Raw genomic sequence first — 20,871 nt, 5'->3', positions numbered from 1 at the left:
AGCTAGTATATATTGTCACGCGGACCCTTCTGGTTAACACCAGATGGACCAGAACGGATTTACTTGATGCAACGACCAAACACAGATTCGGCTATAAAACTCGGGAGGAAGAAGGGAAGTGGAAGCTGTGGTAAAAGTGCGTACCTGTGGAAGGCGAACGAACTCAAACGGCACAAGATTTGCAGGGAATGGAAAATAATACAAGGGTTTATTGCAATTAAAGGTAGGGACAGGAAAACGCGATCCTAAATAAAAGTCCTAAGTTGGGATCCCACACACCTCACTTCAGAAACGAGACACAGGAATGAGTTACGAAAAGAATTGTCTCGTCGTGTAATGCAAAATGTTCTGTGGGTGCGGCCTTATCTCGTCTGTAGTCTTGTCCGTCGTCGTCCCACGCAGCTCCCTCCGTCTGCCTCCGAGCACCAATCCAAAAGCACCACGCGTCCAACGCACCAAAAGCACCAAGCGTCCAATGCAGGCTAGCGAGCTCCACACAAGGTCGGTGTTACGGATTCGTCACTTCCGTTGTGGTGTTTTGCATCCACTGTAAAAATTTCCGATTCCATGTATTATTATTGTTGTCATTTAAAGGGAATAGATATTTCTAGTTTCAAAAGTTAAAAGTTAATGTTAAAAGAAACAGGAAACCGGATCGGGAACCGGACGACAAACCGGAAGAAGAGGAGGAGAAAGGAGGCGGAGCGAGTGAAGTCGGAGAAGAAGCGAGTCGTTTCTTCGTGCTGAGCGAACGTTGTCGAGCAAGAGTCATGAGTGAACTTTGGTTTTCCTGGAAAGGGTTTCCTGTGATAGGGTTGTTATCGCGGTCTCCCTTGACATATCACGGGCCTTTGATACGGTCTGGCACCCAGCTCTGCTCACCAAACTCTCCTCCTATGGTATCCATGGAAATCTCCATGCATGGCTTGCGGACTTCCTCTCTGGTCGTAGTCAACGTGTGGCCCTGAATGGATTTCTCTCATCTCCCCTTCCTGTTCAGGCTGGAGTTCCCCAAGGAAGTGTGCTGGGCCCTGTGCTTTTTCTGGTCTTTATCAATGATCTCTCCGACTCTCTGGAAAATCCTCTGTATCTCTTTGCTGATGACTCCACTCTCTGCCACTCCATTCCTCTTCCCTCAGATCGGCAGTCTGCAGCCTCCTCACTCTCTGAAGACCTGGACAAAATCACAGACTGGTCAAACAAGTGGAACATGTCTTTCAATCCTGACAAATCTCACTCTCTTACTATGTCTCTCCGAAAAGATCGACTGGACAACCCTCCCATCTACTTTCTCAACAATCCTCTCCAAGAAGTTCTGTCACTCAAGCTTTTGGGTCTCACCATCTGCCATGATCTTTCTTGGGAAAACCACATTTCCAAGCTGGCCTCCAAAGCCAGTCGCCGACTGGGCATCCTCCGTCGTGCGAAGTCCTTCCTCGGCACAGCTGAGCTCCTCACCACATACAAGGCTTTCATCCGCAGCTCAATGGAATACTGTTCTCCCCTATGGGCTGGTGCTCCTGCCTCACACCTGGCTCGGCTTCACGCTGTTGAATCCAAAGCTTTCAAAATCATTGGAATCTCCCGCGATGAAGCTATCTCTGAGGGCCTTTCACTCACTCACCGCAGGCAGGTAGGTGGCCTTTCTGTCTTCTACCGACTCCTCTCCGGCCTTGCTCCCCCAGCTCTCTCTGTGCTCTGTCCCCCAAATATTCCTACAGGTCGCACAAGATCTGCCAGCAACCCTCTGATGGTTAAACTGCCGAAATCTCGGCTCTCTGCTCACCTTCACTCTTTCATTCCTCTTTTCTCCCGCCTGTGGAACAAACTCCCACACTCCCTTCAATCCCTCTCCTCCCTCCAGGTCTTTAAAACAGCTGTTCACCACCATCTCTTATCTTCCCCCATCCATAACCTTGATCTTTTCTACCCCCACTAATTCACCCCAGATCCACCTTGTTTGAAATTCCAACTTCTTTCCTGGAAATCCTGGCAGTGTCCATATGTTTATACCTCTCCCACCCCCCCCCCCTTCACATGCCTCCCCCCCTTCACATGCCTCCCCCCCCAAAGCCCTCTCCCTCCCACAGATCTCTCGATGTCTCCATGTCTCTCGGTCCCTGCTCTCAAATGTTGTGTTTGTGTCCTTCCCCCTCTCTCCCCATCTTGTCTACCGCTCCCGATGTTTATTTGTTTTATGTGTCTGTTTGTCTTTCTGTGTGATTAATGTTCGCTCTTTCACGAGCCTCGATCTTGTATACAAAAAAAAAAAAAAAAAAAAAAATTTAAAAAAAATTAAGAAAGCCATTCTCAAAGCCTATGAATTGATCCCTGAAGCGTACCGGCAAAAATTCCGGAATGCCAGGAAGAGGGAGAGTGAGACCCATGTGGAGTTTGCCAGAATGAAGGAAACCATGTTTGATCGGTGGTGTGATTCGAAGGGGATTGGGAAAGACTTCGAACTGTTGTGACAATTAATCTTGGTGGAGGCATTCAAACAGTGTGTCCACGAGGACATTAAAGTACATCTGGAGGAAAAGAAGGTACCAGAGTTGTATGAGGCAGCAACCATGGCAGATGACTATGCCTTGACACACAGGATGGGGTTCCACAAACCGAACTTCCCGCCTAGAGTTCGCCAGGGGAATTATGGTACATCTGGTGCGGAGAACGAAGATTCATGGGGGCGGCCTCGAGAGGACTATGAGGACAGATCTGAGACCGCGACGCTTAGGGATCAGAAGTCTACAGTTCCAAAACAGACTTATCTTCCGGGGGGCTCGAGGCAGACCACGAGTTTCTCCTCTGGGCCTACTTGCGCTTTTTGCAAGAAACCTGGACACTTGATGTCCCAATGTTATGCCCTGGAAAGGAAAAATCAGGAGCGGAGTCAGACTAGTACAACTCTGAATGCATTGGCAAATGTGAGAAATCGTCCTTGGAGGACAGTGCCTTGTGAAGGTTCCCATGCCAAAGTTACGGCATCACAGAACAACCTTGTTCAAGAGGGTTACAAACCTTTTATTTCAGAGGGGTGTGTGTCACTGGATGAAGAGGTGACTAACCAGAGACCTGTTAGGGTATTGAGGGACACAGGAGCACATCAATCTTTGATACTTGAAGGCATTTTGCCATTGTCAGAGAAGACGGCAACTGGTGTTAGAGTTCGTTTACAGGGGGTTGGTGGCTATGTTAGAGCCCCACTTCATGTCATCCATTTGCCGTCTGATTTGGTGTCAGGACCGGTCACCGTAGGTTTACAAGCCACTCTTCCTGTAGAAGGAATATCTTTTGTTATCGGGAATGATTTGGCCGGTGGTCAAGTCTCTGGTAACCCGATGTTTGTTGAAAAGCCTAGCATGGAAAATAACACTGCACAGTTAGAGCAGAAGATTCCGGGTAACTGTCCCTCCTGTGCCGCGACTCGTGCTATGGGTAGGAAGCGCTCTGAAGAGAAGAGGAAGGTACTGACGTCACACTTTGCACCGACACGTCATGTCATGTACCCAAAAACTAAGAGTCAGCACACACAAGTCAGGGACAGGGACGGAGGCAATGTTGGCAAGCTCTTTGTAGGTGGACTGAACTTCAAAACAAGGGAAGTTATTCTGGACTCTGTCTTCGGCCAATATGGACCACTCTTGTAAGTGCAGCTGATAAAAGATAGGGAGACGCAAAAGTCAAGAGGGTTTGGCTTTGTGACGTTTGAAAACCACAAAGGACGCCAAAGATGCAGAAAAGTATTTGAATGGCAAGGATTTGGATTGTCGGACCATAACAGTAGGGAGGGCAGGCCATGGGCGTCGAAGGGGCTACGGAGGAAGAAAACGTGGAGGTAGTTTCAGGGGTGGCTATGGCTCCCGGGGTGGGAGTAGTAGTTTTGGTGGTGGCCACAGTCGAGATTACTATGGAGGCTCCCAGAGTTACGGCAGCTCCCGCAGGGATGATTGTCAGGGTAGTGGCCGAGAAGGAGACCGCTATTCCCGAGACTACAGCGACTAGCGCCACAACCGTGATTATTATGAAAGTTAGGAAGAGTTTGAAGCACTGAATGCTGCGGAGCAGCCGAGCCAAGATTCCTATACGGATTAACCGTAAACTCCACGTTCCTAAAGGCGTCCATGTCGTGAATACTTCCAGGCCTCACCACTCAACCACCATGAAACCTGGCTCTCAGCTCGGCCTCCCTAAAAAAGTGCCATAGATTTGCTTGACTTTGGATTTTTGGTCACAACCCCTTAACCTTCATTCAAAAAAATATAAAAAATAAAAATCAGAGGTTGATGAGATGGAGTTATGCTTTGCAGGAGTTCAACTTGGAGATTGAGCATGTAAAGGGCAGGGACAATGTCGTGGCGGATGCTTTGTCCAGAGTGAACTAACTTTGGAGATCTCTGTAGGTTGTTTGAAGTTTTGTTGCTTTATTTTTGGGAAATATTGATTGTCGTTGCTCACAGGAATTGATGATTTGGGTGTGAGTTTACTTTTGTTTGTTGGGAGAATTTTGGCTGCAAAGAAAGTTTTCACTATGTTCAAACTTTCTTTCTTGAGGGGGGGGGGAGTGTTACGGATTCGTCACTTCTGTTGTGGTGGTATGCATCCACTGTAAAAATTTCCGATTCCATGTATTATTATTGTTGTCATTTAAAGGGAATTGATATTTCTAGTTTCAAAAGTTAAAAGTTAATGTTAAAAGAAACAGGAAACCGGATCGGGAACGGGACGACAAACTGGAAGAAGACGAGAAAGGAGGCGGAGTGAGTGAAGTCGGAGAAGAAGCGAGTCATTTCTTCATGCTGAGGGAACGTTGTCGAGCAAGAGTCACGAGTGAAATTTGGGTTTCCTGGAAAAAGATTCCTGCGATAGGGTTATTATCGCGGTGACTGATCAACCTGCGTGTCAGGTTTGGCGTTGGATTCCGAGGAATCATCGTTGTGTCATTACGTCTCAAGTACGAGCCATCGGCAATTTTGACTCGCACGCTTTGCTCATCGCGAAAGGTCGTTGCTTCGCGTCTGCCGTTTTCACCATTCAGACGTCTATCTGGGATGTGTGTGTGCAACCCGAATTTTGAAGACAAACCTGAGGTTCGCCGATTTGGAGCGGTAAAACATTCATACCCGAGGGGGTGAATTTCCCAGCCGCCTTGAGTGCGCCTTTTCGCAGCTGTTGGCCGTGTGACCCTTTTCTGCCGCTTTGGCCACATACGCCTTTGTGCAGTTGTGGCAGCGTGACTGGGCCTGCCATCTGAACGGAATTCGGGTTTGGATTCGACATCTTTCTGACGATCGCTGGAGGGGATCAACTTGAGCTTGAAGACGGGAATATAGTGACATTGGGGAATGTTCTTTTTTCACTCACGTGGAGCACAGTGAGTTACCTGATATTAGCTGATGGTACCATCATAAGATATATGTTGATTGTACTTTTGATTGCTATCATTGTTGTACTGTTATTCTTGTGTGATTTTTAATACAATATTTGTTTGTTAGTAACAATTGTTGTGGTTTCACCATTGATTTTTGACACAGAATAACACACTTTTCTGCCGTGACTCCTCTCGGGGCTCGGAGGTACACCGCGACCAGGGGTCGGGGAGGAGCACATAACTGTCGGTCTCTAACACGAGGCACAAAGGGACTGGCATGGAGAGATTGCAGGAGGAGAGAACAGTGTTGAGGAGAGGAACAGAGCCAACATGAATCCAAGGCAAGCGCAGCGCGAAGCATGATCCAAGCCACGAGGGAAGAGAAGGATCCAAGTCAAGCACGAACTGGGTGAAGAGAGATATCGTCTCTGATATCGTCTCTCTGAGATATCGTCTTCAATGTCGTCTCTGAGAAAAAGCTCTCTAATCGGTGCAGCGCCCCCTTATATCACTTCGCCTGGTGACGTCAGACCGAAGCTTCTCGTCGTTCCCCGAACGTTCCAGCATCTTTCCTCCAATGAATCCCCTCCTCTTCAGTTGCGTCCTCGTGCCTCCGGCGCTGATTGGCTGAGGTTCGCGACTTCCACACCAACCAATCACTCGTTCCCTGTAGCGTGGTGATAGCTCGTGTCACTCTATGGTGCTAGGCCTGCCTGAGGTGTAGCTGGCTGCGGCCTATGCGGCGGTGCCCCAAACTGGCCTCTTGCCTGTTTTCTTCCGAAGTCCTTGTCAGGGAAGGGAATTGAATTAATGTGTGCACTACAGGGCCTGTCTAAGTGTTTATATTGGTATGCATTGCCATAAGGGACAAGGGTTTGATTACCAGGTGTGACACACAGGGGTTTATTCTTAATCCCTACACTATCTAACACTTGAACATCCTGGTATGTTCACAAGCAGACATCTTAACCCGACAAAGCAGACTACACACACAGAACTTATTACGGGTAGATTCCCTATAGCGACAGTCGAATAGCTACCTATACTTATCTACCTGGCTCTACATATTGCTCTACCCTCCCGACATAACAATATATATATATATATATATATATATATATATATATATATATATATATATATATATATATATATATATATATATATATATATATATACAGTGAAACCTTGACTTACGAGTGCACCAACTTACGAGTTTTCCGAGATACGAGCCGTCGCTCGGGCGGTTTATTGCTTTGAGATGCGAGCCGAGATCTGAGTTACGAGCTTACGCCACCCGCCACCAGGTGGGTTCCGGTCACGTGGTTATCTTGTCGTGCAAGCATCTCTGCCGTATATCGCTGCTGTTTTGTTTTCGCATTTTGGTTATTTTGGAGCTGACGCCACCCGCCACCAGGTGGGTTCCGGTCACGTGGTTATCTTGCCGTGCAAGCATCTCTGCCATATATCGCTGCTGTTTTGTTTTCGCATTTTGGATATTTTGGAGCTTACGCCACCCGCCACCAGGTGGGTTCCGGTCACGTGGTTATCTTGCCGTGCAAGCATTTCTGCCGTATATCACTGCTGCTTTGTTTTCGCATGTTGGTTATTTTGGAGCTTACGCCACCCGCCACCAGGTGGGTTCAGGTCACGTGGTTATCTTGCCGTGCAAGCATCTCTGCCGTATATAGCTGCTGCTTTGTTTTCGCATTTTGGTTATTTTGGAAAATTTCTTAGTTTTAACCATGGGTCCTAAGAAATTGAGTGCCAAGGGCAGTACTGAGAAGAAGAAGAGGATGATGTGCTTGGATATAAAACACGCAATCGTCGAAAAACATGAGCGAGGTGTGCGTGTTGTCGACTTGGCGAGGCAGTACGATCGTAGTACTTCTACGATATGTACGATTTTGAAGCAGAAGGAGTCGATAAAGGCTATAACGCCAGCCAAGGGCGTTAGGATTATTTCAAAGCTCCGGACCTCTATCCATGAAGAGATGGAGAAGTTGTTGTTTGTGTGGTTGACGGAGAAGCAGCTCGCAGGAGATACCGTGACCGAGAGCATCATGTGTGAGAAGGCCCGAGACATTTTATTATAACTTTTGCCGAACTGATAGAAGCCGAACGATACATCCCCCAGCAAATCTTCAACTGTGACGAGACAGGGCTCTTCTGGAAAAAGATGCCGAGGAGGACGTATATAACGGCAGAGGAGAAGAGCATGCCAGGCCACAACTTGTTCAGAGTGCCGGCGATAGCTCGCCTTCTCTTTGTGGAAGACACGGTGAGATCCTCAACATCCAACAACTAATGGGACGCAAACGGGGCGCCCAGTTGAGCTGTACACATATTGATGAATCACCCTGCCTGTGATTCACCCATGACAGGTTATAGCTGGGTTGGGATTCAAACCCAGGCTGGACAGTTTAGAGTCAAGTGTGCGTACCTCCAGTCCAGGCCATCCTGCCAACTTGTATGCTGCATACAGGTGAAATATAAAGCGCGAGATATTTTTATATATACTGTATATTTAAAAAAAAATTGGTGTGGTTTTTGGCGGGCTGGAACGGATTAATAGCATTTCAATGCATTTTAATGGGGAAATTTAATTTGAGAAACGAGCAAATTGAGTTACGAGCTCGGTCACAGAACGAATTAAACTCGTAAGTCAAGGTTTCACTGTATATATATATATATATATATATATATATATATATATATATATATATATATATATATATATATATATATATCTCTATATATAAAGGAGGAGTGTCTGTCTGTCTGTCTTGATGTCCGCTTATAACTCAAGAACTACACATCGGAGAAAGGTTTTAGACAGATTCGGAATCAGCATAAAATCCCGCTGGTTATAGGCGACTTTTTATTTTAATATCAATGGTTTAAAAAACCGCGCCAGCTGCAATTCCGTGGTGTTGTTTGTGGCGGCGCTATTGCCCCTTTCCGATCCCATGATGCATTGCGGTTCCGATTCGCGATAAGGTCTATGCGCTATCACCGACACTTTTCCACCTTTTCCATACCTTTTAATCAGATTTACCTTATCGTCCATCGTAACCACATTACGCTTGGAAACACTAGCATTATCCTTCTTCGGACCCATGGCTAACACAGACACAGTAAAGGAATACTGTACGTCGCCTGTTTTGAATGAGAATCAGCAGTGCGCGTACGTACAGTATACTGTACGTACATATTTATATATTTTTAATGTGCTTTTTATTGTATTTTTTAGCCTCTTTTATTGCTAATTTATGTACTATTTTATTTATTTTAAATATATTTTTAAGGAAAACAAATGTTTTCACGTCCGTAGGAGTGACGTAATGTCGCACATAATGACGTTCGCTGCCCGGTCATGAAAGAAATTATGATTCTCTTGACAAAGTGACATGCAGATCAGGCAGTAAACCTCCCAACTGAGTTTCTCAACAGTCGTCAGCCTCAATTCTAAAATCCTTAATTTTCATCCTATTGACTTGAACTTTGAATAGGATTTACATATCGGCTTACTGAATTAAACCACCAACTATTTTTGAGATCGGCGTTGGCCAAAAGGTCAACGTAGGCCAAAGGTCAACCACTCTTTTTTTTTAAGTTTCTAAAATCCTCAATTTTCATCCGATTCACTTGAAATTTGAATGGGATTTACATATCAGCAAACTGAATTCAACCAACAACTATTTTTGAGATCACCATAGGCCAAAAGAGCAACATAGGCCAAAAGTCAACAACAATTTCAAATTTCTAAAATCCTCAACTTTCATCTGATTGACTTGAAATGTGAAGAGGATTTGCATATCAGGTCACTGAAATTGAACCACCAATTCTTTTTGAGATCAGCATCGGCCAAAAAGTAAACATAGGCCAAAGGTCAACAACTTAAGGTGAAGTTTTTAAAATCCTACATTTTCATCCAATTGACTTGAAATTTGGATAGGATTTGCATATCGGGTCACCTAATTCAACCACCAATTATTTTTGAGGTCTAAAGGTGAAAATATCAATATGGGCCAAATTTCTAAAATCGTCAATTTTCATCTAATTGACTTGAAATTTGAAGAGGATTTGCATATCAGATCACTGAATTAAACCACCAATTATTTTTGAGGTTAACATAGGCCAAAAGGTCAACAACTTATTTCAGGAATATTTCAAGACATATTTCTGGCGCAGGGGCAATCAATGAAGGTTGTAGGCTACACATGGGAGAACAAAACGTGGAATCGCAGGAAGAAGGACATTCCAGTAGACAATTATCCTGGAGTTTATGCCAGCAGCACAATTGGCAGAGTCTACACAGTTCATCCAAAGAACAGAGACTGTTTCTTTCTGCGCCTTCTCCTGCACACTGTCAGAGGTCCAACATCCTTTAAAGATTTGCGACGGGTTAATGGTCAAGATTGTGCCACCTTCCGCGATGCCTGCCGACTCCATGGTCTATTGGAAGAAGATGAGCATTGGAAAAAAGCCATGGATGAGGTAGCAGTCTCACAGGCACCAAAACAACTACGGCAGCTGTTTTCCATCATATTGGCAGCATTTGACATTCAGGATCCAGAGAAGCTCTGGGAGGACCACAAAGGAAATATGTCTGAAGACTTTCTTCACTTGGCCAGACGTCAGAACCCTGGTGTGGATATTGATTTCAACTGTGCAATCTACAATCAAGCCCTGATTGAGCTAGAGAAGCACCTGATTGCCTATGGAACCACTATGGCAAATTGTGGAATGCCCCAACCAGAAAACAGCATTGAGGGAATGGCTCAGGGGCTTCTGAGGGAAACAAACTACAACATGGAAGAGCTGACCACATTTGTAGAGCAGAATGTCCCAAGAATGGTTGAGGACCAACAGCAAGCCTTTACTTCTATCCTGAAGAGTGTTGATGATGATGCTGGCAAGATATTCTTCCTCGATGCTCCTGGCGGGACAGGAAAAACATTCCTCATTAATATCATCCTGGCCAAGGTTCGTCAAAATTCGGAAATTGCTCTGGCTGTGGCCTCAAGTGGAATTGCAGCTACACTTCTTGAAGGAGGAAGGACAGCACACTCAACTTTCAAACTGCCTTTGGATTTGACCAAGCAAGACACCCCAACCTGCAACATTAGCAAGAATTCAGCAAACGCCAAGATCCTTCAACAGTGCAAAATCATCATCTGGGATGAGGCTACTATGAACCACAAGCAGGCATTCGAAGCAGTGAACAGAACACTCCAAGATATTCGCAACAACAAGAAAATCATGGGTGGTGTGACAACTGTTCTGGCTGGAGACTTTCGTCAGACTCTCCCAGTCATCCAACGGGGCACAAGAGCAGATCAAGTCAAGGCCTGTATCAAGTCTTCTTATCTCCTCTGGCCACATGTGCAAAGACTTACCCTGAATACCAACATGAGAGTCCACCTTCTTGGTGACAACACTGCAGGGGCGTTCTCAAGCCAGCTTTTGAAAGTTGGCAATGGCCTATACCCTCAAGATGCATCAGAACAAATAATTCTACCATTTGGACAGTTTGTTGAAACAAAAGATGACTTGATCAAAAAAGTCTTTCCCAATATGGAGACTCAGTTCCAGAACTCATCATGGCTTGCCGAAAGAGCCATTTTGGCCCCCAAGAACAATGCTGTTCAAGAGATCAACAATTTGCTCCTCCACCAACTTCCCGGTCATGAAATAAATTATGATTCTCTTGACAAAGTGACAGATGAAGATCAGGCAGTAAACTTCCCAACTGAGTTTCTCAACAGTCTTCAGCCTCAAGGACTCCCAACACACAGGTTGATTCTCAAGGTGGGAGCACCAATCATGCTTCTAAGGAATCTTGATCCACCAAAGCTGTGTAATGGAACACGAATAACAATCCAGCAAATGATGCCGCATGTCCTAGAGGCAACCATCCTCTCAGGACAATACAGAGGAGAGAAAGTATTCATTCCAAGGATACCACTTATTCCACCTGACCTTCCATTCTCCTTCAAGAGGATTCTGTTCCCCATCAGGCTATGTTTTGCTATGTCCATCAACAGGGCGCAGGGGCAATCAATGAAGGTTGTAGGCATGAACTTCACAGAACAAGTGTTTGCCCATGGCCAGCTGTACGTGGGCTGCTCGAGGGTTGGAAAACCAAGCAATCTTTATATCTTGGCACCAAGTAAGAAAACCAGAAATGTTGTATACCCAGAGGTTTTGAGAAATTGAAAATTGACAAAACGTCATGTAGGAAATGTACTGTGATATTGCTCTAAAATATACATGTTCTTTTCATCATATATTTGTCTTATTCTTATTCAACCCGGGCGAAGCCGGGTACCTCAGCTAGTATATATATATCATACTAAATTATGCCATTTGTGTCTGTCCGGCTGTCTGATTAATTTTTGACGCCAATACAATCCGTCCTTACTTATCCAATCTCAACCAAACTTGACAGGATGACCAAGAGTTACATAATGAAGGTTATAGCACATTCATTTGCCCCCCTCTCCAAGGGGGTTTCTCCCCCCCCCCCCCTACCCCCCTTTAGCGAGTTTTCCCGCCATTGCCATCAATGGGGTTGCACGTTGAGGTGTATATAAATGTCAAATTAGCTTTATCATGGCGTATTTCCAAATAAGAAGATTTATTGTGGCGTTTTTCCAAAGACGCTTTTAATAACAAAATTAATGATAAATCGCATATTGTTAATAGCCGGCGAAGCCGGTGTTGTGAATGAACGCGTACGTATTATGTTGAAAAGCCAGATTTTGCTGGATCCCTTGAGAATTTCGAAGCTTTGACGCACCAAATCGCTCAATGGAGGCCGCCATCTTGCGGATGCGGAAGTATGCATAACAAATTGAAAAAAGTTCAATAGGAGTTTGTTTCACCCGTCTTTTTTGATTCACAATCTTATGCACCTCTAATTTGTAATTAAAATACTTTAAGACCAACCTCGGCCCGCACGGGCCTGGTTATCTTCAACGAAAATCGTCACCAAACACCGGAACCAATGAGATTCGAGCATTTGAAAAAATATTTCAAAAACCAAATCACTCAATGGAGGCCGCCATCTTCCGGATGCGGAAGTATGCATTAAAAAATTGCGAAAAAGTTCAATAGGAGTTTGTTTCACCCGTCTTTGTTTGATTCACAATCTTATACACCTCTAATTTGTAATTAAAATACTTTAAGACCAACCTCGTTCCCCACGCCCACACGGGCCCTGGTTATCTTCAACGAAAATCGTCACCAATTACCGGAACCACTGAGATTCGAGCATTTGAAAAAATATTTCAAAAAAGCTTATTACCGCGTTTCCGAGGCTGAAAACGGCGTCAAATATTCTAAAATTGATGAAGAATTATTTTTTAGAAATCTCGCGGCAGTAGGGGATAGTTTTTCATGGCCGGAAATATCCGAGGTTGAGACGGAACTCACCGAATTAATCAAGAAGGAAATTTTATAAATTTTAATCTCATCCAGAATGCAAATGGTGTCATTTTGAACTAGGTACGGTACCTACTACACTTACCTACTACCAACTACCTAACCTACTGATGCCATAGTGATGGGTAAAATAGTGGCAAGAGGCTTTGGCTTCGCCGGCTCATTGCGGCTTTGCAGTCGGGTACTAGTATTATGACAAAACAATATTAATACGAATAATGTCCCACTTACCCAAAGCGTTTATCCTGCAGTGATAACGTGTATAAATAGCTTATAGTTGTAATGGCGTTTCCGTGGAAGCAACGGCTTCTACAGGAAGTAAAAATATTATAAACCACAAACATGTATGCTTAGCTTTTTAAAGAGTCGCTTATGCTCTTTAAAACACTAAATGAAGAAATGTGGAGGAATCCTGACATCCGTGAAGTAAGGTTTACTGACAGAACTGAGCGAAGATCTACTGTACTATATATAACCCACAAATGTTGGGTTAATAACATGGCCCTTTCTGCCTCTACCGTGGCATTTTCCGTAGCGAACTTTTGAAACTCGCTCCTGCTGTTTGATACGAAACGGATAGGGAGGAAGACCGGGCTGTGTTCATTTACCAAGCAGCTAGCTTGCGCTTGCCAAGCCAGCCGTTCCTTAACGGTTTTGAATGGATGCCTGCTCAAATGCTTAAACCACTTGGCGATCTCTCCACAACAAACTTGGTAAATGAACACACCCAATGTTGTTGAGACCCGACCACAGATCGACTGTAATCTATATACCCCAAAGAGGAATGACCCTCCCTGCCACTCCCGTAATCAGCGGGTGTACTAGTATATATAATTACATACATACATACTATTATGAATTTTGGGGTAGGGGAATATATAGATTTCGGTAGATTTGAATAGGTATCATGCTTCGTCTGTCGAGTTAGAACAATCTCGATGTAATAAGTCCTGTTAGCCCGGTTTGTCGGATCAAGGTCTTTAAAACAGCTGTTCACCACCATCTCTTATCTTCCCCCATCGAAAACCTTGATCTTTTCTACCCCCGGTAATTCACCCCAGAGTCCTTGCAGTGTTCATATGTTTTAATCCTCTCCCACCTCCCCCCAAGTCCTCCCGATGTCCCTGCTCTCAAATGTTGTGTTTGTGTCCTTCCCCCTCTTCCCCCTCTCTTTTGTGTCCTTCCCCCTCTCTCCCCATCTTGTCTGCCGCTCCCCTTGTTTTTTGTGTTTTGTGTGTCGGTTTGTCTTTTTGTGTGATTAATGTTAGCTCTTTCACGAGCCTCGATCTTGTATACAAAAAAAAAAAAAAAAAAAAAAAGTATGTACCTGTGATCATACGAGGATGATCCGGTGATAGGTAGAATAGGGACTAAGATAATTCCCCTGTATGTGAAACCTCAGTGATCATACCTGTGTCCCTTATGGCAACACACCACATACATTAGCTAGATCCATTAGTGTGCCACATTAATAATTCCCCCGCCACCACAGGACTTACAGGAAGAACAGGCAGGAAGCCAGTTTGGGGCACCGCTGATACAGCTGCAGCTGCAGCCAGTTACATCACCACAAAGAAACACACATTGACCAGGCAGGCTGAGAGCCACATTCAGGGAGAACTCGTGATTGGTCATTGGAGGGGCAAGCAAAGAGCAGACCACCGATTGGCAGAGCAGGGAAGGACATGTGATTGGTTGGGGAAGGGACAAAATGCTTCCCCGTGATTGGGGGTAAGGAAGGTGAAGGAGCGACACACTGATTGGCCACCAACCGATGACACCACGGCCAATCAGTGCGGAAGGCTCGAATGAACTACCAACAAGCTACGAGCTGATTGAAGGACAAGTGCCGGTGATGTAAAAAGGCACGAAAGGCGACAAGTAAACGAGGCACTGGTTGGTAGAGGGAGAGCGCTGACGTCACACCACGAGTGACAAAAACGAATCACTCGCTGGCATTTTCTCTTCTCGCTTTGGCTTCTGCCCTTCCCAGACGTTCCTTCTGCCCTTGCCTTTCACTCCGTTTGGACCCTTCTCCCTTTTGCGAACCGCGAATTACCTGCTGGACGACGGACGTTGGAGCAACGTTGGAGCACCATCGATACTCCTCCCTGGCATCCACGTACGAGCGAGGCTTGCTGCTGGAGCAGACGAGACCAGGCCGAGCGGTTGACTCGGGGCCTAGCAGCACGCGAATGGAGGCACATCGAGGCCTATCTTCGTGCCAACCGGAGCCGTGTTGGATGACAGATGCTGCACATCCAGACAGATAAGCACAGACGCGCAAACAACAGTTCCTTTGATTCATTCTCCCATCATGTGTATTCGAAGTGTGTGTGTAAGAGCACTCAATAGGGGGTTTAGTCTTTATCGTCGCGTTCCATTGTTCTCGGGTTCCGTAATAAATATTTATTTTTGTACCATAAATTCCGTGTTCGTTCGTGAGTTAATTTCCACAGGGAGAAGACATCGTCGGGGCCGTGAAGGTAAGCCACAGCATTTTCCCACAAACCCCCCTTCTCACGTATGATCCGCCATTTATTTGATTGTCGCCTCGTTAAGCTCGATTCCATCCATGGACGTTCTCTCTTCACAGAGCCATCCACATGACAATACATGCATATACGTGTATATGAGAAGCTACACGATGTAACCCCTTTGCTGTTTAAAACTATACTGCATTCCTCTGCAGCTGCAAAAGTTTCACAAGTAGTACGTAAATGAGAATCCCAATGTTACACACCTCCTTAGGCACCCAACCGGTTTCCTCATCGCTTATTGAAGAGTAATCAGCGACAGAGTGGACAGAAACGCGCACATATACAGTCACGTGAAAAAGTAAGTACACCCCATGTAAAGTTTTGACTTTATCAACATATTTCAACATACAGCTATTTGATCTTCATTTCAACAATATTGATAGATAAAGGTGATATAATATAACAAATATCATGAAACATTTACATTTTGTAGTCCATTGTATAATTTAAATAAACATAAATGCAAATTTCGCATGTGGAAAAAGTAAGTACACCCCTACATTTATCACTACTTCAAATACCTAAAATTAGAATCAGGTGCACCAGCTCAGGTACAAAGGATTAGAACATCGTTAGAGAGGATCTTGGATGAACCTGTCTTATTAAAACCTCAGACATTTAGTTTGGTTTGCTCTTTGTTGTTGAAGTGCGCACCGTCACCATGCCTAGATCAAAAGAGCTCTCTGAGGCCTTCAGAAAGAAGGTTATAGATGCCTACGAGTCTGGGAAAGGATTTAAAAAGATCTCCAAACAATTTGAAATCAATCATTCGACTGTCCGGAAGATCATCTACAAGTGGAGAAGATTCCAAAGAACTGCCAACTTGTTCAGGCCAGGCCGCCCCAGCAAGTTCAGCCCGAGAGCAGACCGCAAGATGCTGAAAGAAGTCTCTAAGAACCCCCAGAATGTCATCACAGGACCTACAGATAGCTCTTGCTACTGTTGATGTCAAAGTGCACGAGTCTACCATTAGAAAGAGGCTGCACAAATTTGATCTACATGGGAGGTGTGCCAGGAGGAAACCTTTGCTGTCCAGAAAGAACATCAGGGCAAGACTAAAGTTTGCAAATGAACACCGAGGCAAAGACCAGCACTTCTGGAACAATCTGCTCTGGACAGATGAGTCAAAGGTAGAACTATTTGGCCACAGTACCAGAAGACATGTTTGGCGAAAACCAAAGACAGTATTTGACCACAAGAACCTGATACCAACTGTAAAGCATGGTGGTGGAAATATTATGGTTTGGGGCAGCTTTGCTGCATCAGGGCCTGGGCAGCTCACCATCATAGAATCCACTTTGAATTCTTCATTGTACCAGAGGGTGCTTGAGGATAATGTGAGGCCATCAGTCGGCAAGTTGAAGCTCAACCGAAGGTGGACCTTGCAACATGACAATGACCCTAAACATGCCAGTAAATCCACCAAGGAATGGCTGAAAAGAAAGAAATGGAGGGTTCTGGAATGGCCAAGTCAAAGCCCAGATCTAAATCCCATCGAGATGTTGTGGGGGGATTTGAAACGAGCTGGGCATGCAAGAAACCCCTCAAACATCGCACAACTGAAAGAATTCTGCATGGAGGAGTGGGCAAAAATTTCTCCCAGTCGATGTCAGAGACTGGTAGACAGTCATAAGAAACGCCTACTTGAGGTTGCTTCTGCCAAAGGGGGCAATACCACCTATTAGAGCCAAGGGTGTACTTACTTTTTCCACATGTGAAATTTGCATTTATGTTTATTTAAATTACACAATGGACTACAAAATGTAAATGTTTCATGATATTTGTTATATTATATCACCTTTATCTGTCAATATTGTTGAAATGAAGATCAAATAGCTGTATGTTGAAATATGTTGAAAAAGTCAAAACTTTACATGGGGTGTACTTACTTTTTCACGTGACTGTATGTACTACTTGTGAATGTTTTGCACCTGTAGACGAATGCGTTTAGAGTTTGATACAGCAAAGGAATTATCTTGTCTGACCTTTAATGGTTACTTCACGAGAAGAGCATGGTAATTTATTAATAATCCTAGCCATCTGGGGTAATTGATTAGGTGAGAGCTGATTGGTAATCTCCTCCAATTATCGGGTGAGAGACGTGATTGGGTCTTGTTTTTGAAATACCTCATATATATAAAGTGCCTATAGAAAGTCTACACCCCCTGTACAAAGTTCTGTAAAAAACTGTTCAAGCTCAGTGAAGTTGCGTGGCGAGCGTTGATGGACAGCAATCTTCAAGCCATATCACAGATTTTCGATTGGATTTATTTCGGGGCTCTGATTTCATAATCGTCACTGAAACACTTGTATGAAGAATGCCAAACTTTGTAACGATCGTGTCATGGGCCTTTGTAACAGTATGGGCCTCAGTTTTCAGGGAGGCCTCTAGTATGAAGTGCATTTGGAATCTATCCAAGCGACATAACCACCATGATAGATGTATTATATAATTATTAGCAGTGAACATGTTTTTGCTAAAACAATACGTAGGTTATTTTTTGGAGTGATAGAGTCAGCCGGCGGTTTCAGACTATTTTCTCTTTAAAATCTCGACAGGAACCACACCAGAAAACCCGTCATTAATGATTATAAGGTCTTTGTCCGAGTAAGTTGGGGAACCTTGTGACTGCTCTGTGAAAAAATATATTATTATTTACTTTTAATGATGTGGATAAAGCAAGTTACCGAGGCAGGCCCAACCAGGCAAAGGGGAACTTCTGAGCCGGCTTTGTGACATACTGACACTCCTTTGCAATACACAAATGGCGGTTCGAGCTCGATGTAAGCACAGCACCGGATGCGGTGTGCGATCCGTGCGGACACTCTTCCAATTAAACCATTTGCATAGTGGTCAACATGGAGAGAAGAAAATGGGGGAGAATTTAAGGGGCCCACAATGTGAGGGAGGGAAGCGGCAGAGGGGAGTGGGGATCTTGGAGCACGGGGTGATGGTCCGCGGAGGGGAGTTGTGGGTCTCTGGGAGGGGATGAATGGCGGGGGAGGGGTGGCAAGGTCTTGGTGGGGGCGGATGGGCGATTGAGGGTCTGGGGGCATGGGGTGATGTTCTGGGGAGGAGGTTGAGGGTCTGGGAGGGGATGAATGGTGGGGGAGGGGTGGGAAGGTATGGGAGGGGCGAATAGGGGTGTGGGGGCGGATTGGGGTCTGGGAGCACATTGTGACAGTCTTTTGAGGGTCTGGGAGCATAGTGTGCCGATCTGGGGAGGGGTTGGAAGATATGGGAGGGGGCGAATGGGCGTCTGGGAGCACAGTGTGACGATCTGAGGAGAGGAGTTGAGGACACGAAGAATAATTTCATTCAGGGTAAGAATAAAAAACGTCCTTTTTTTCTAGTTTTTTTTTTTTTTAACCACGGGCTTCCAGCTATCGTGAGTGTATAATATGTTATCCTTGCATCAAGTTCCTTGAATTTCACAAATAAAAATTCAGACAGTAAAGCAATATATACAAACTGCGCTGCTCACCATTATAGTTCCAAACCAGCTAGTCTTTCCTTTCCACATGATGTATTTTCAATAAAATGCTTATAACCACCGCCTTACGTCATTTGTACGAGATGGAACCGGTTTTTTTTACCATCAGCGTGCAAGCAACAACATTAAAATGCTGTGTTGCCTTTCCAATTGGCATGCAATACCACGTGTCTGTGCCTCATGCGGGTTTCATTTGAAGTCCTGCAGAGGAAACAGACACAGAGAGATGGATTGGAAAAATATGAGGTCGATTTTCCCACAGGAATCCATTTTTCAAACAGTGAATTTTGCTTTTTAAAGTCTCCACGCACAACGTGTAGTTCATCTCCTAATGGAATTCTCAATTTTGGCTTTACCGTTTATCAATAGCCTCGAGGATTTCTTGTGGAATGGGTTGTGGATGAAGATAAACAATGACGGAAAAGGGATTGCCAGGAGTTTAAAGGATTGTTGCAATATAATCACGACGTTAACTGTTCGGTTATAATGTTTTAGGATTGCAGTATGTCCCAGAGGTACACCCACTCGCCTCTAAGCCGTCGAGCCCGGGTCCGAATCCCGACTCAGCTATAAACTACCATCCTGGTGCTTCACAGGTAGGGTGAATCATCAATGTGTGTGCCGTCCCTCCGATGGACGTTAAACTGGGTGTACTGTCTACCAGCAATAGTTGGTGGACGTTTAAGATTCTATGGTGTTCCTTGCGAGGAGTAGGCAAGCCATCGCAGGAATCCTGAAAAAGCACCGACACTCTGTAACCGAGTACATGCTGCATATTGGTTCAAGTAATAGTGATTTGAACTGAAAATAATACTTTGAGCAACTTTTTAAAAAGTTTTAAAACTTTGAGCAATTTTTTTAACGTTTTAAAACTTTGAGCAGATTTTTTTTTAAAGTTTTAAAACTTTGAGCAAGTTTTTTTAAAAGTTTTAAAACTTTGAGCACACAATTTTAAAAGATTTAAAACTTTGAGCAATTAAAAAAAATTTTTTTTTTAACTTTGAGCAAATTATTTTCAAAGTTTTTAAACTTTGAGCAAACTTTTTAAAAAGTTTTTAAACTTTGAGCAGATTTTTTTAAAGTTTAAAAACTTTGAGCAAGTTTTTTAAAAAGTTTTAAAACATTTTGAGCAAATTATTTTAAGTTTTTAAACTTTGGGCAATTTTTTAAAAAAGTTTTTAAACTTTGAGCAGATTTTTAAAAAGTTTTTAAACTGAGCAAGTTTTTAAAAAGGTTTTAAAACCTTTGAGCAATTTTTTTTTAAAGTTTTTAAACTTTGAGCAAACTTAAGCTCAATGGCCGAAGTTATCAGCAGACACACTTACACCTTCCCTTTATTGTTTCACGCCCTTGCGTACCGGTACACCAAACCTACATATGGCATAGTCGGCTGCAATTACTATTGTGAATGAACTGACACCAAAGGAATGTGATGATGTAGTTGTATGTGGCATAATCCCATTAATGACTTCCGAGCACATCCTCATGTCTCTGGATTACTTGCAGGTCATATTTGAATCACCTTGGAGTCGGGTACGCTTACCAGGTAATCAAGATGAGTCTCAAGCCGTTTCTGGCCAATGGAGATTTTCAACAACGCTCAATTAATCACTGATATTGCAAAGTGCAAACAAAACTGAGCCCATCTATGTGTTGGGTACCAAATATGGCGGAATACCATTTTCTCAAAACATTCTTTCACTGCTCTCCCCACCTTCTTGCACTCCAGCAACCTCCTTTTTCTCTCTTGTCATCCTCCTTTCTCATACTCTTCTCAATTTAAATTTACAATCCAACCCTTCTCTCCAGAGCTTCCAGTTGACAGGACACGACCATTTCACCTCACTCCCCATCCATCCTTTGTCCTCATTACTCCTACCCTACGTAGCCCAACTTTCTTACTGCTGGTGTCTTCCTCTCCTCTTTCCTCGTTCCCTTGCTTGTTGCATTGACCTGGTGCCCCTCTGTATCCTCACTCTTCCATGAGCCTGTATTTTGCATATGTGCACTTTTCTTCTTC

General features: G+C 44.3%; 1 long non-coding RNA gene across 1 annotated transcript in view; it reads right to left on the bottom strand.

The window, feature by feature from the left end:
- LOC144891713 (uncharacterized) overlaps positions 1 to 20,871 on the bottom strand; it is a 966,484-nt gene that overhangs the window by 653,600 nt on the left and 292,013 nt on the right. The window lies entirely within an intron of this gene.

This window comes from Myxine glutinosa, chromosome 4 (assembly GCF_964187855.1).
Source record: "Myxine glutinosa chromosome 4, kmMyxGlut1.1, whole genome shotgun sequence".
Lineage (NCBI taxonomy): Eukaryota > Metazoa > Chordata > Myxini > Myxiniformes > Myxinidae > Myxine > Myxine glutinosa.
The sequence above is the reverse complement of the archived record's forward strand: the minus strand, read 5'-3'. Positions and strand labels throughout refer to the sequence as shown.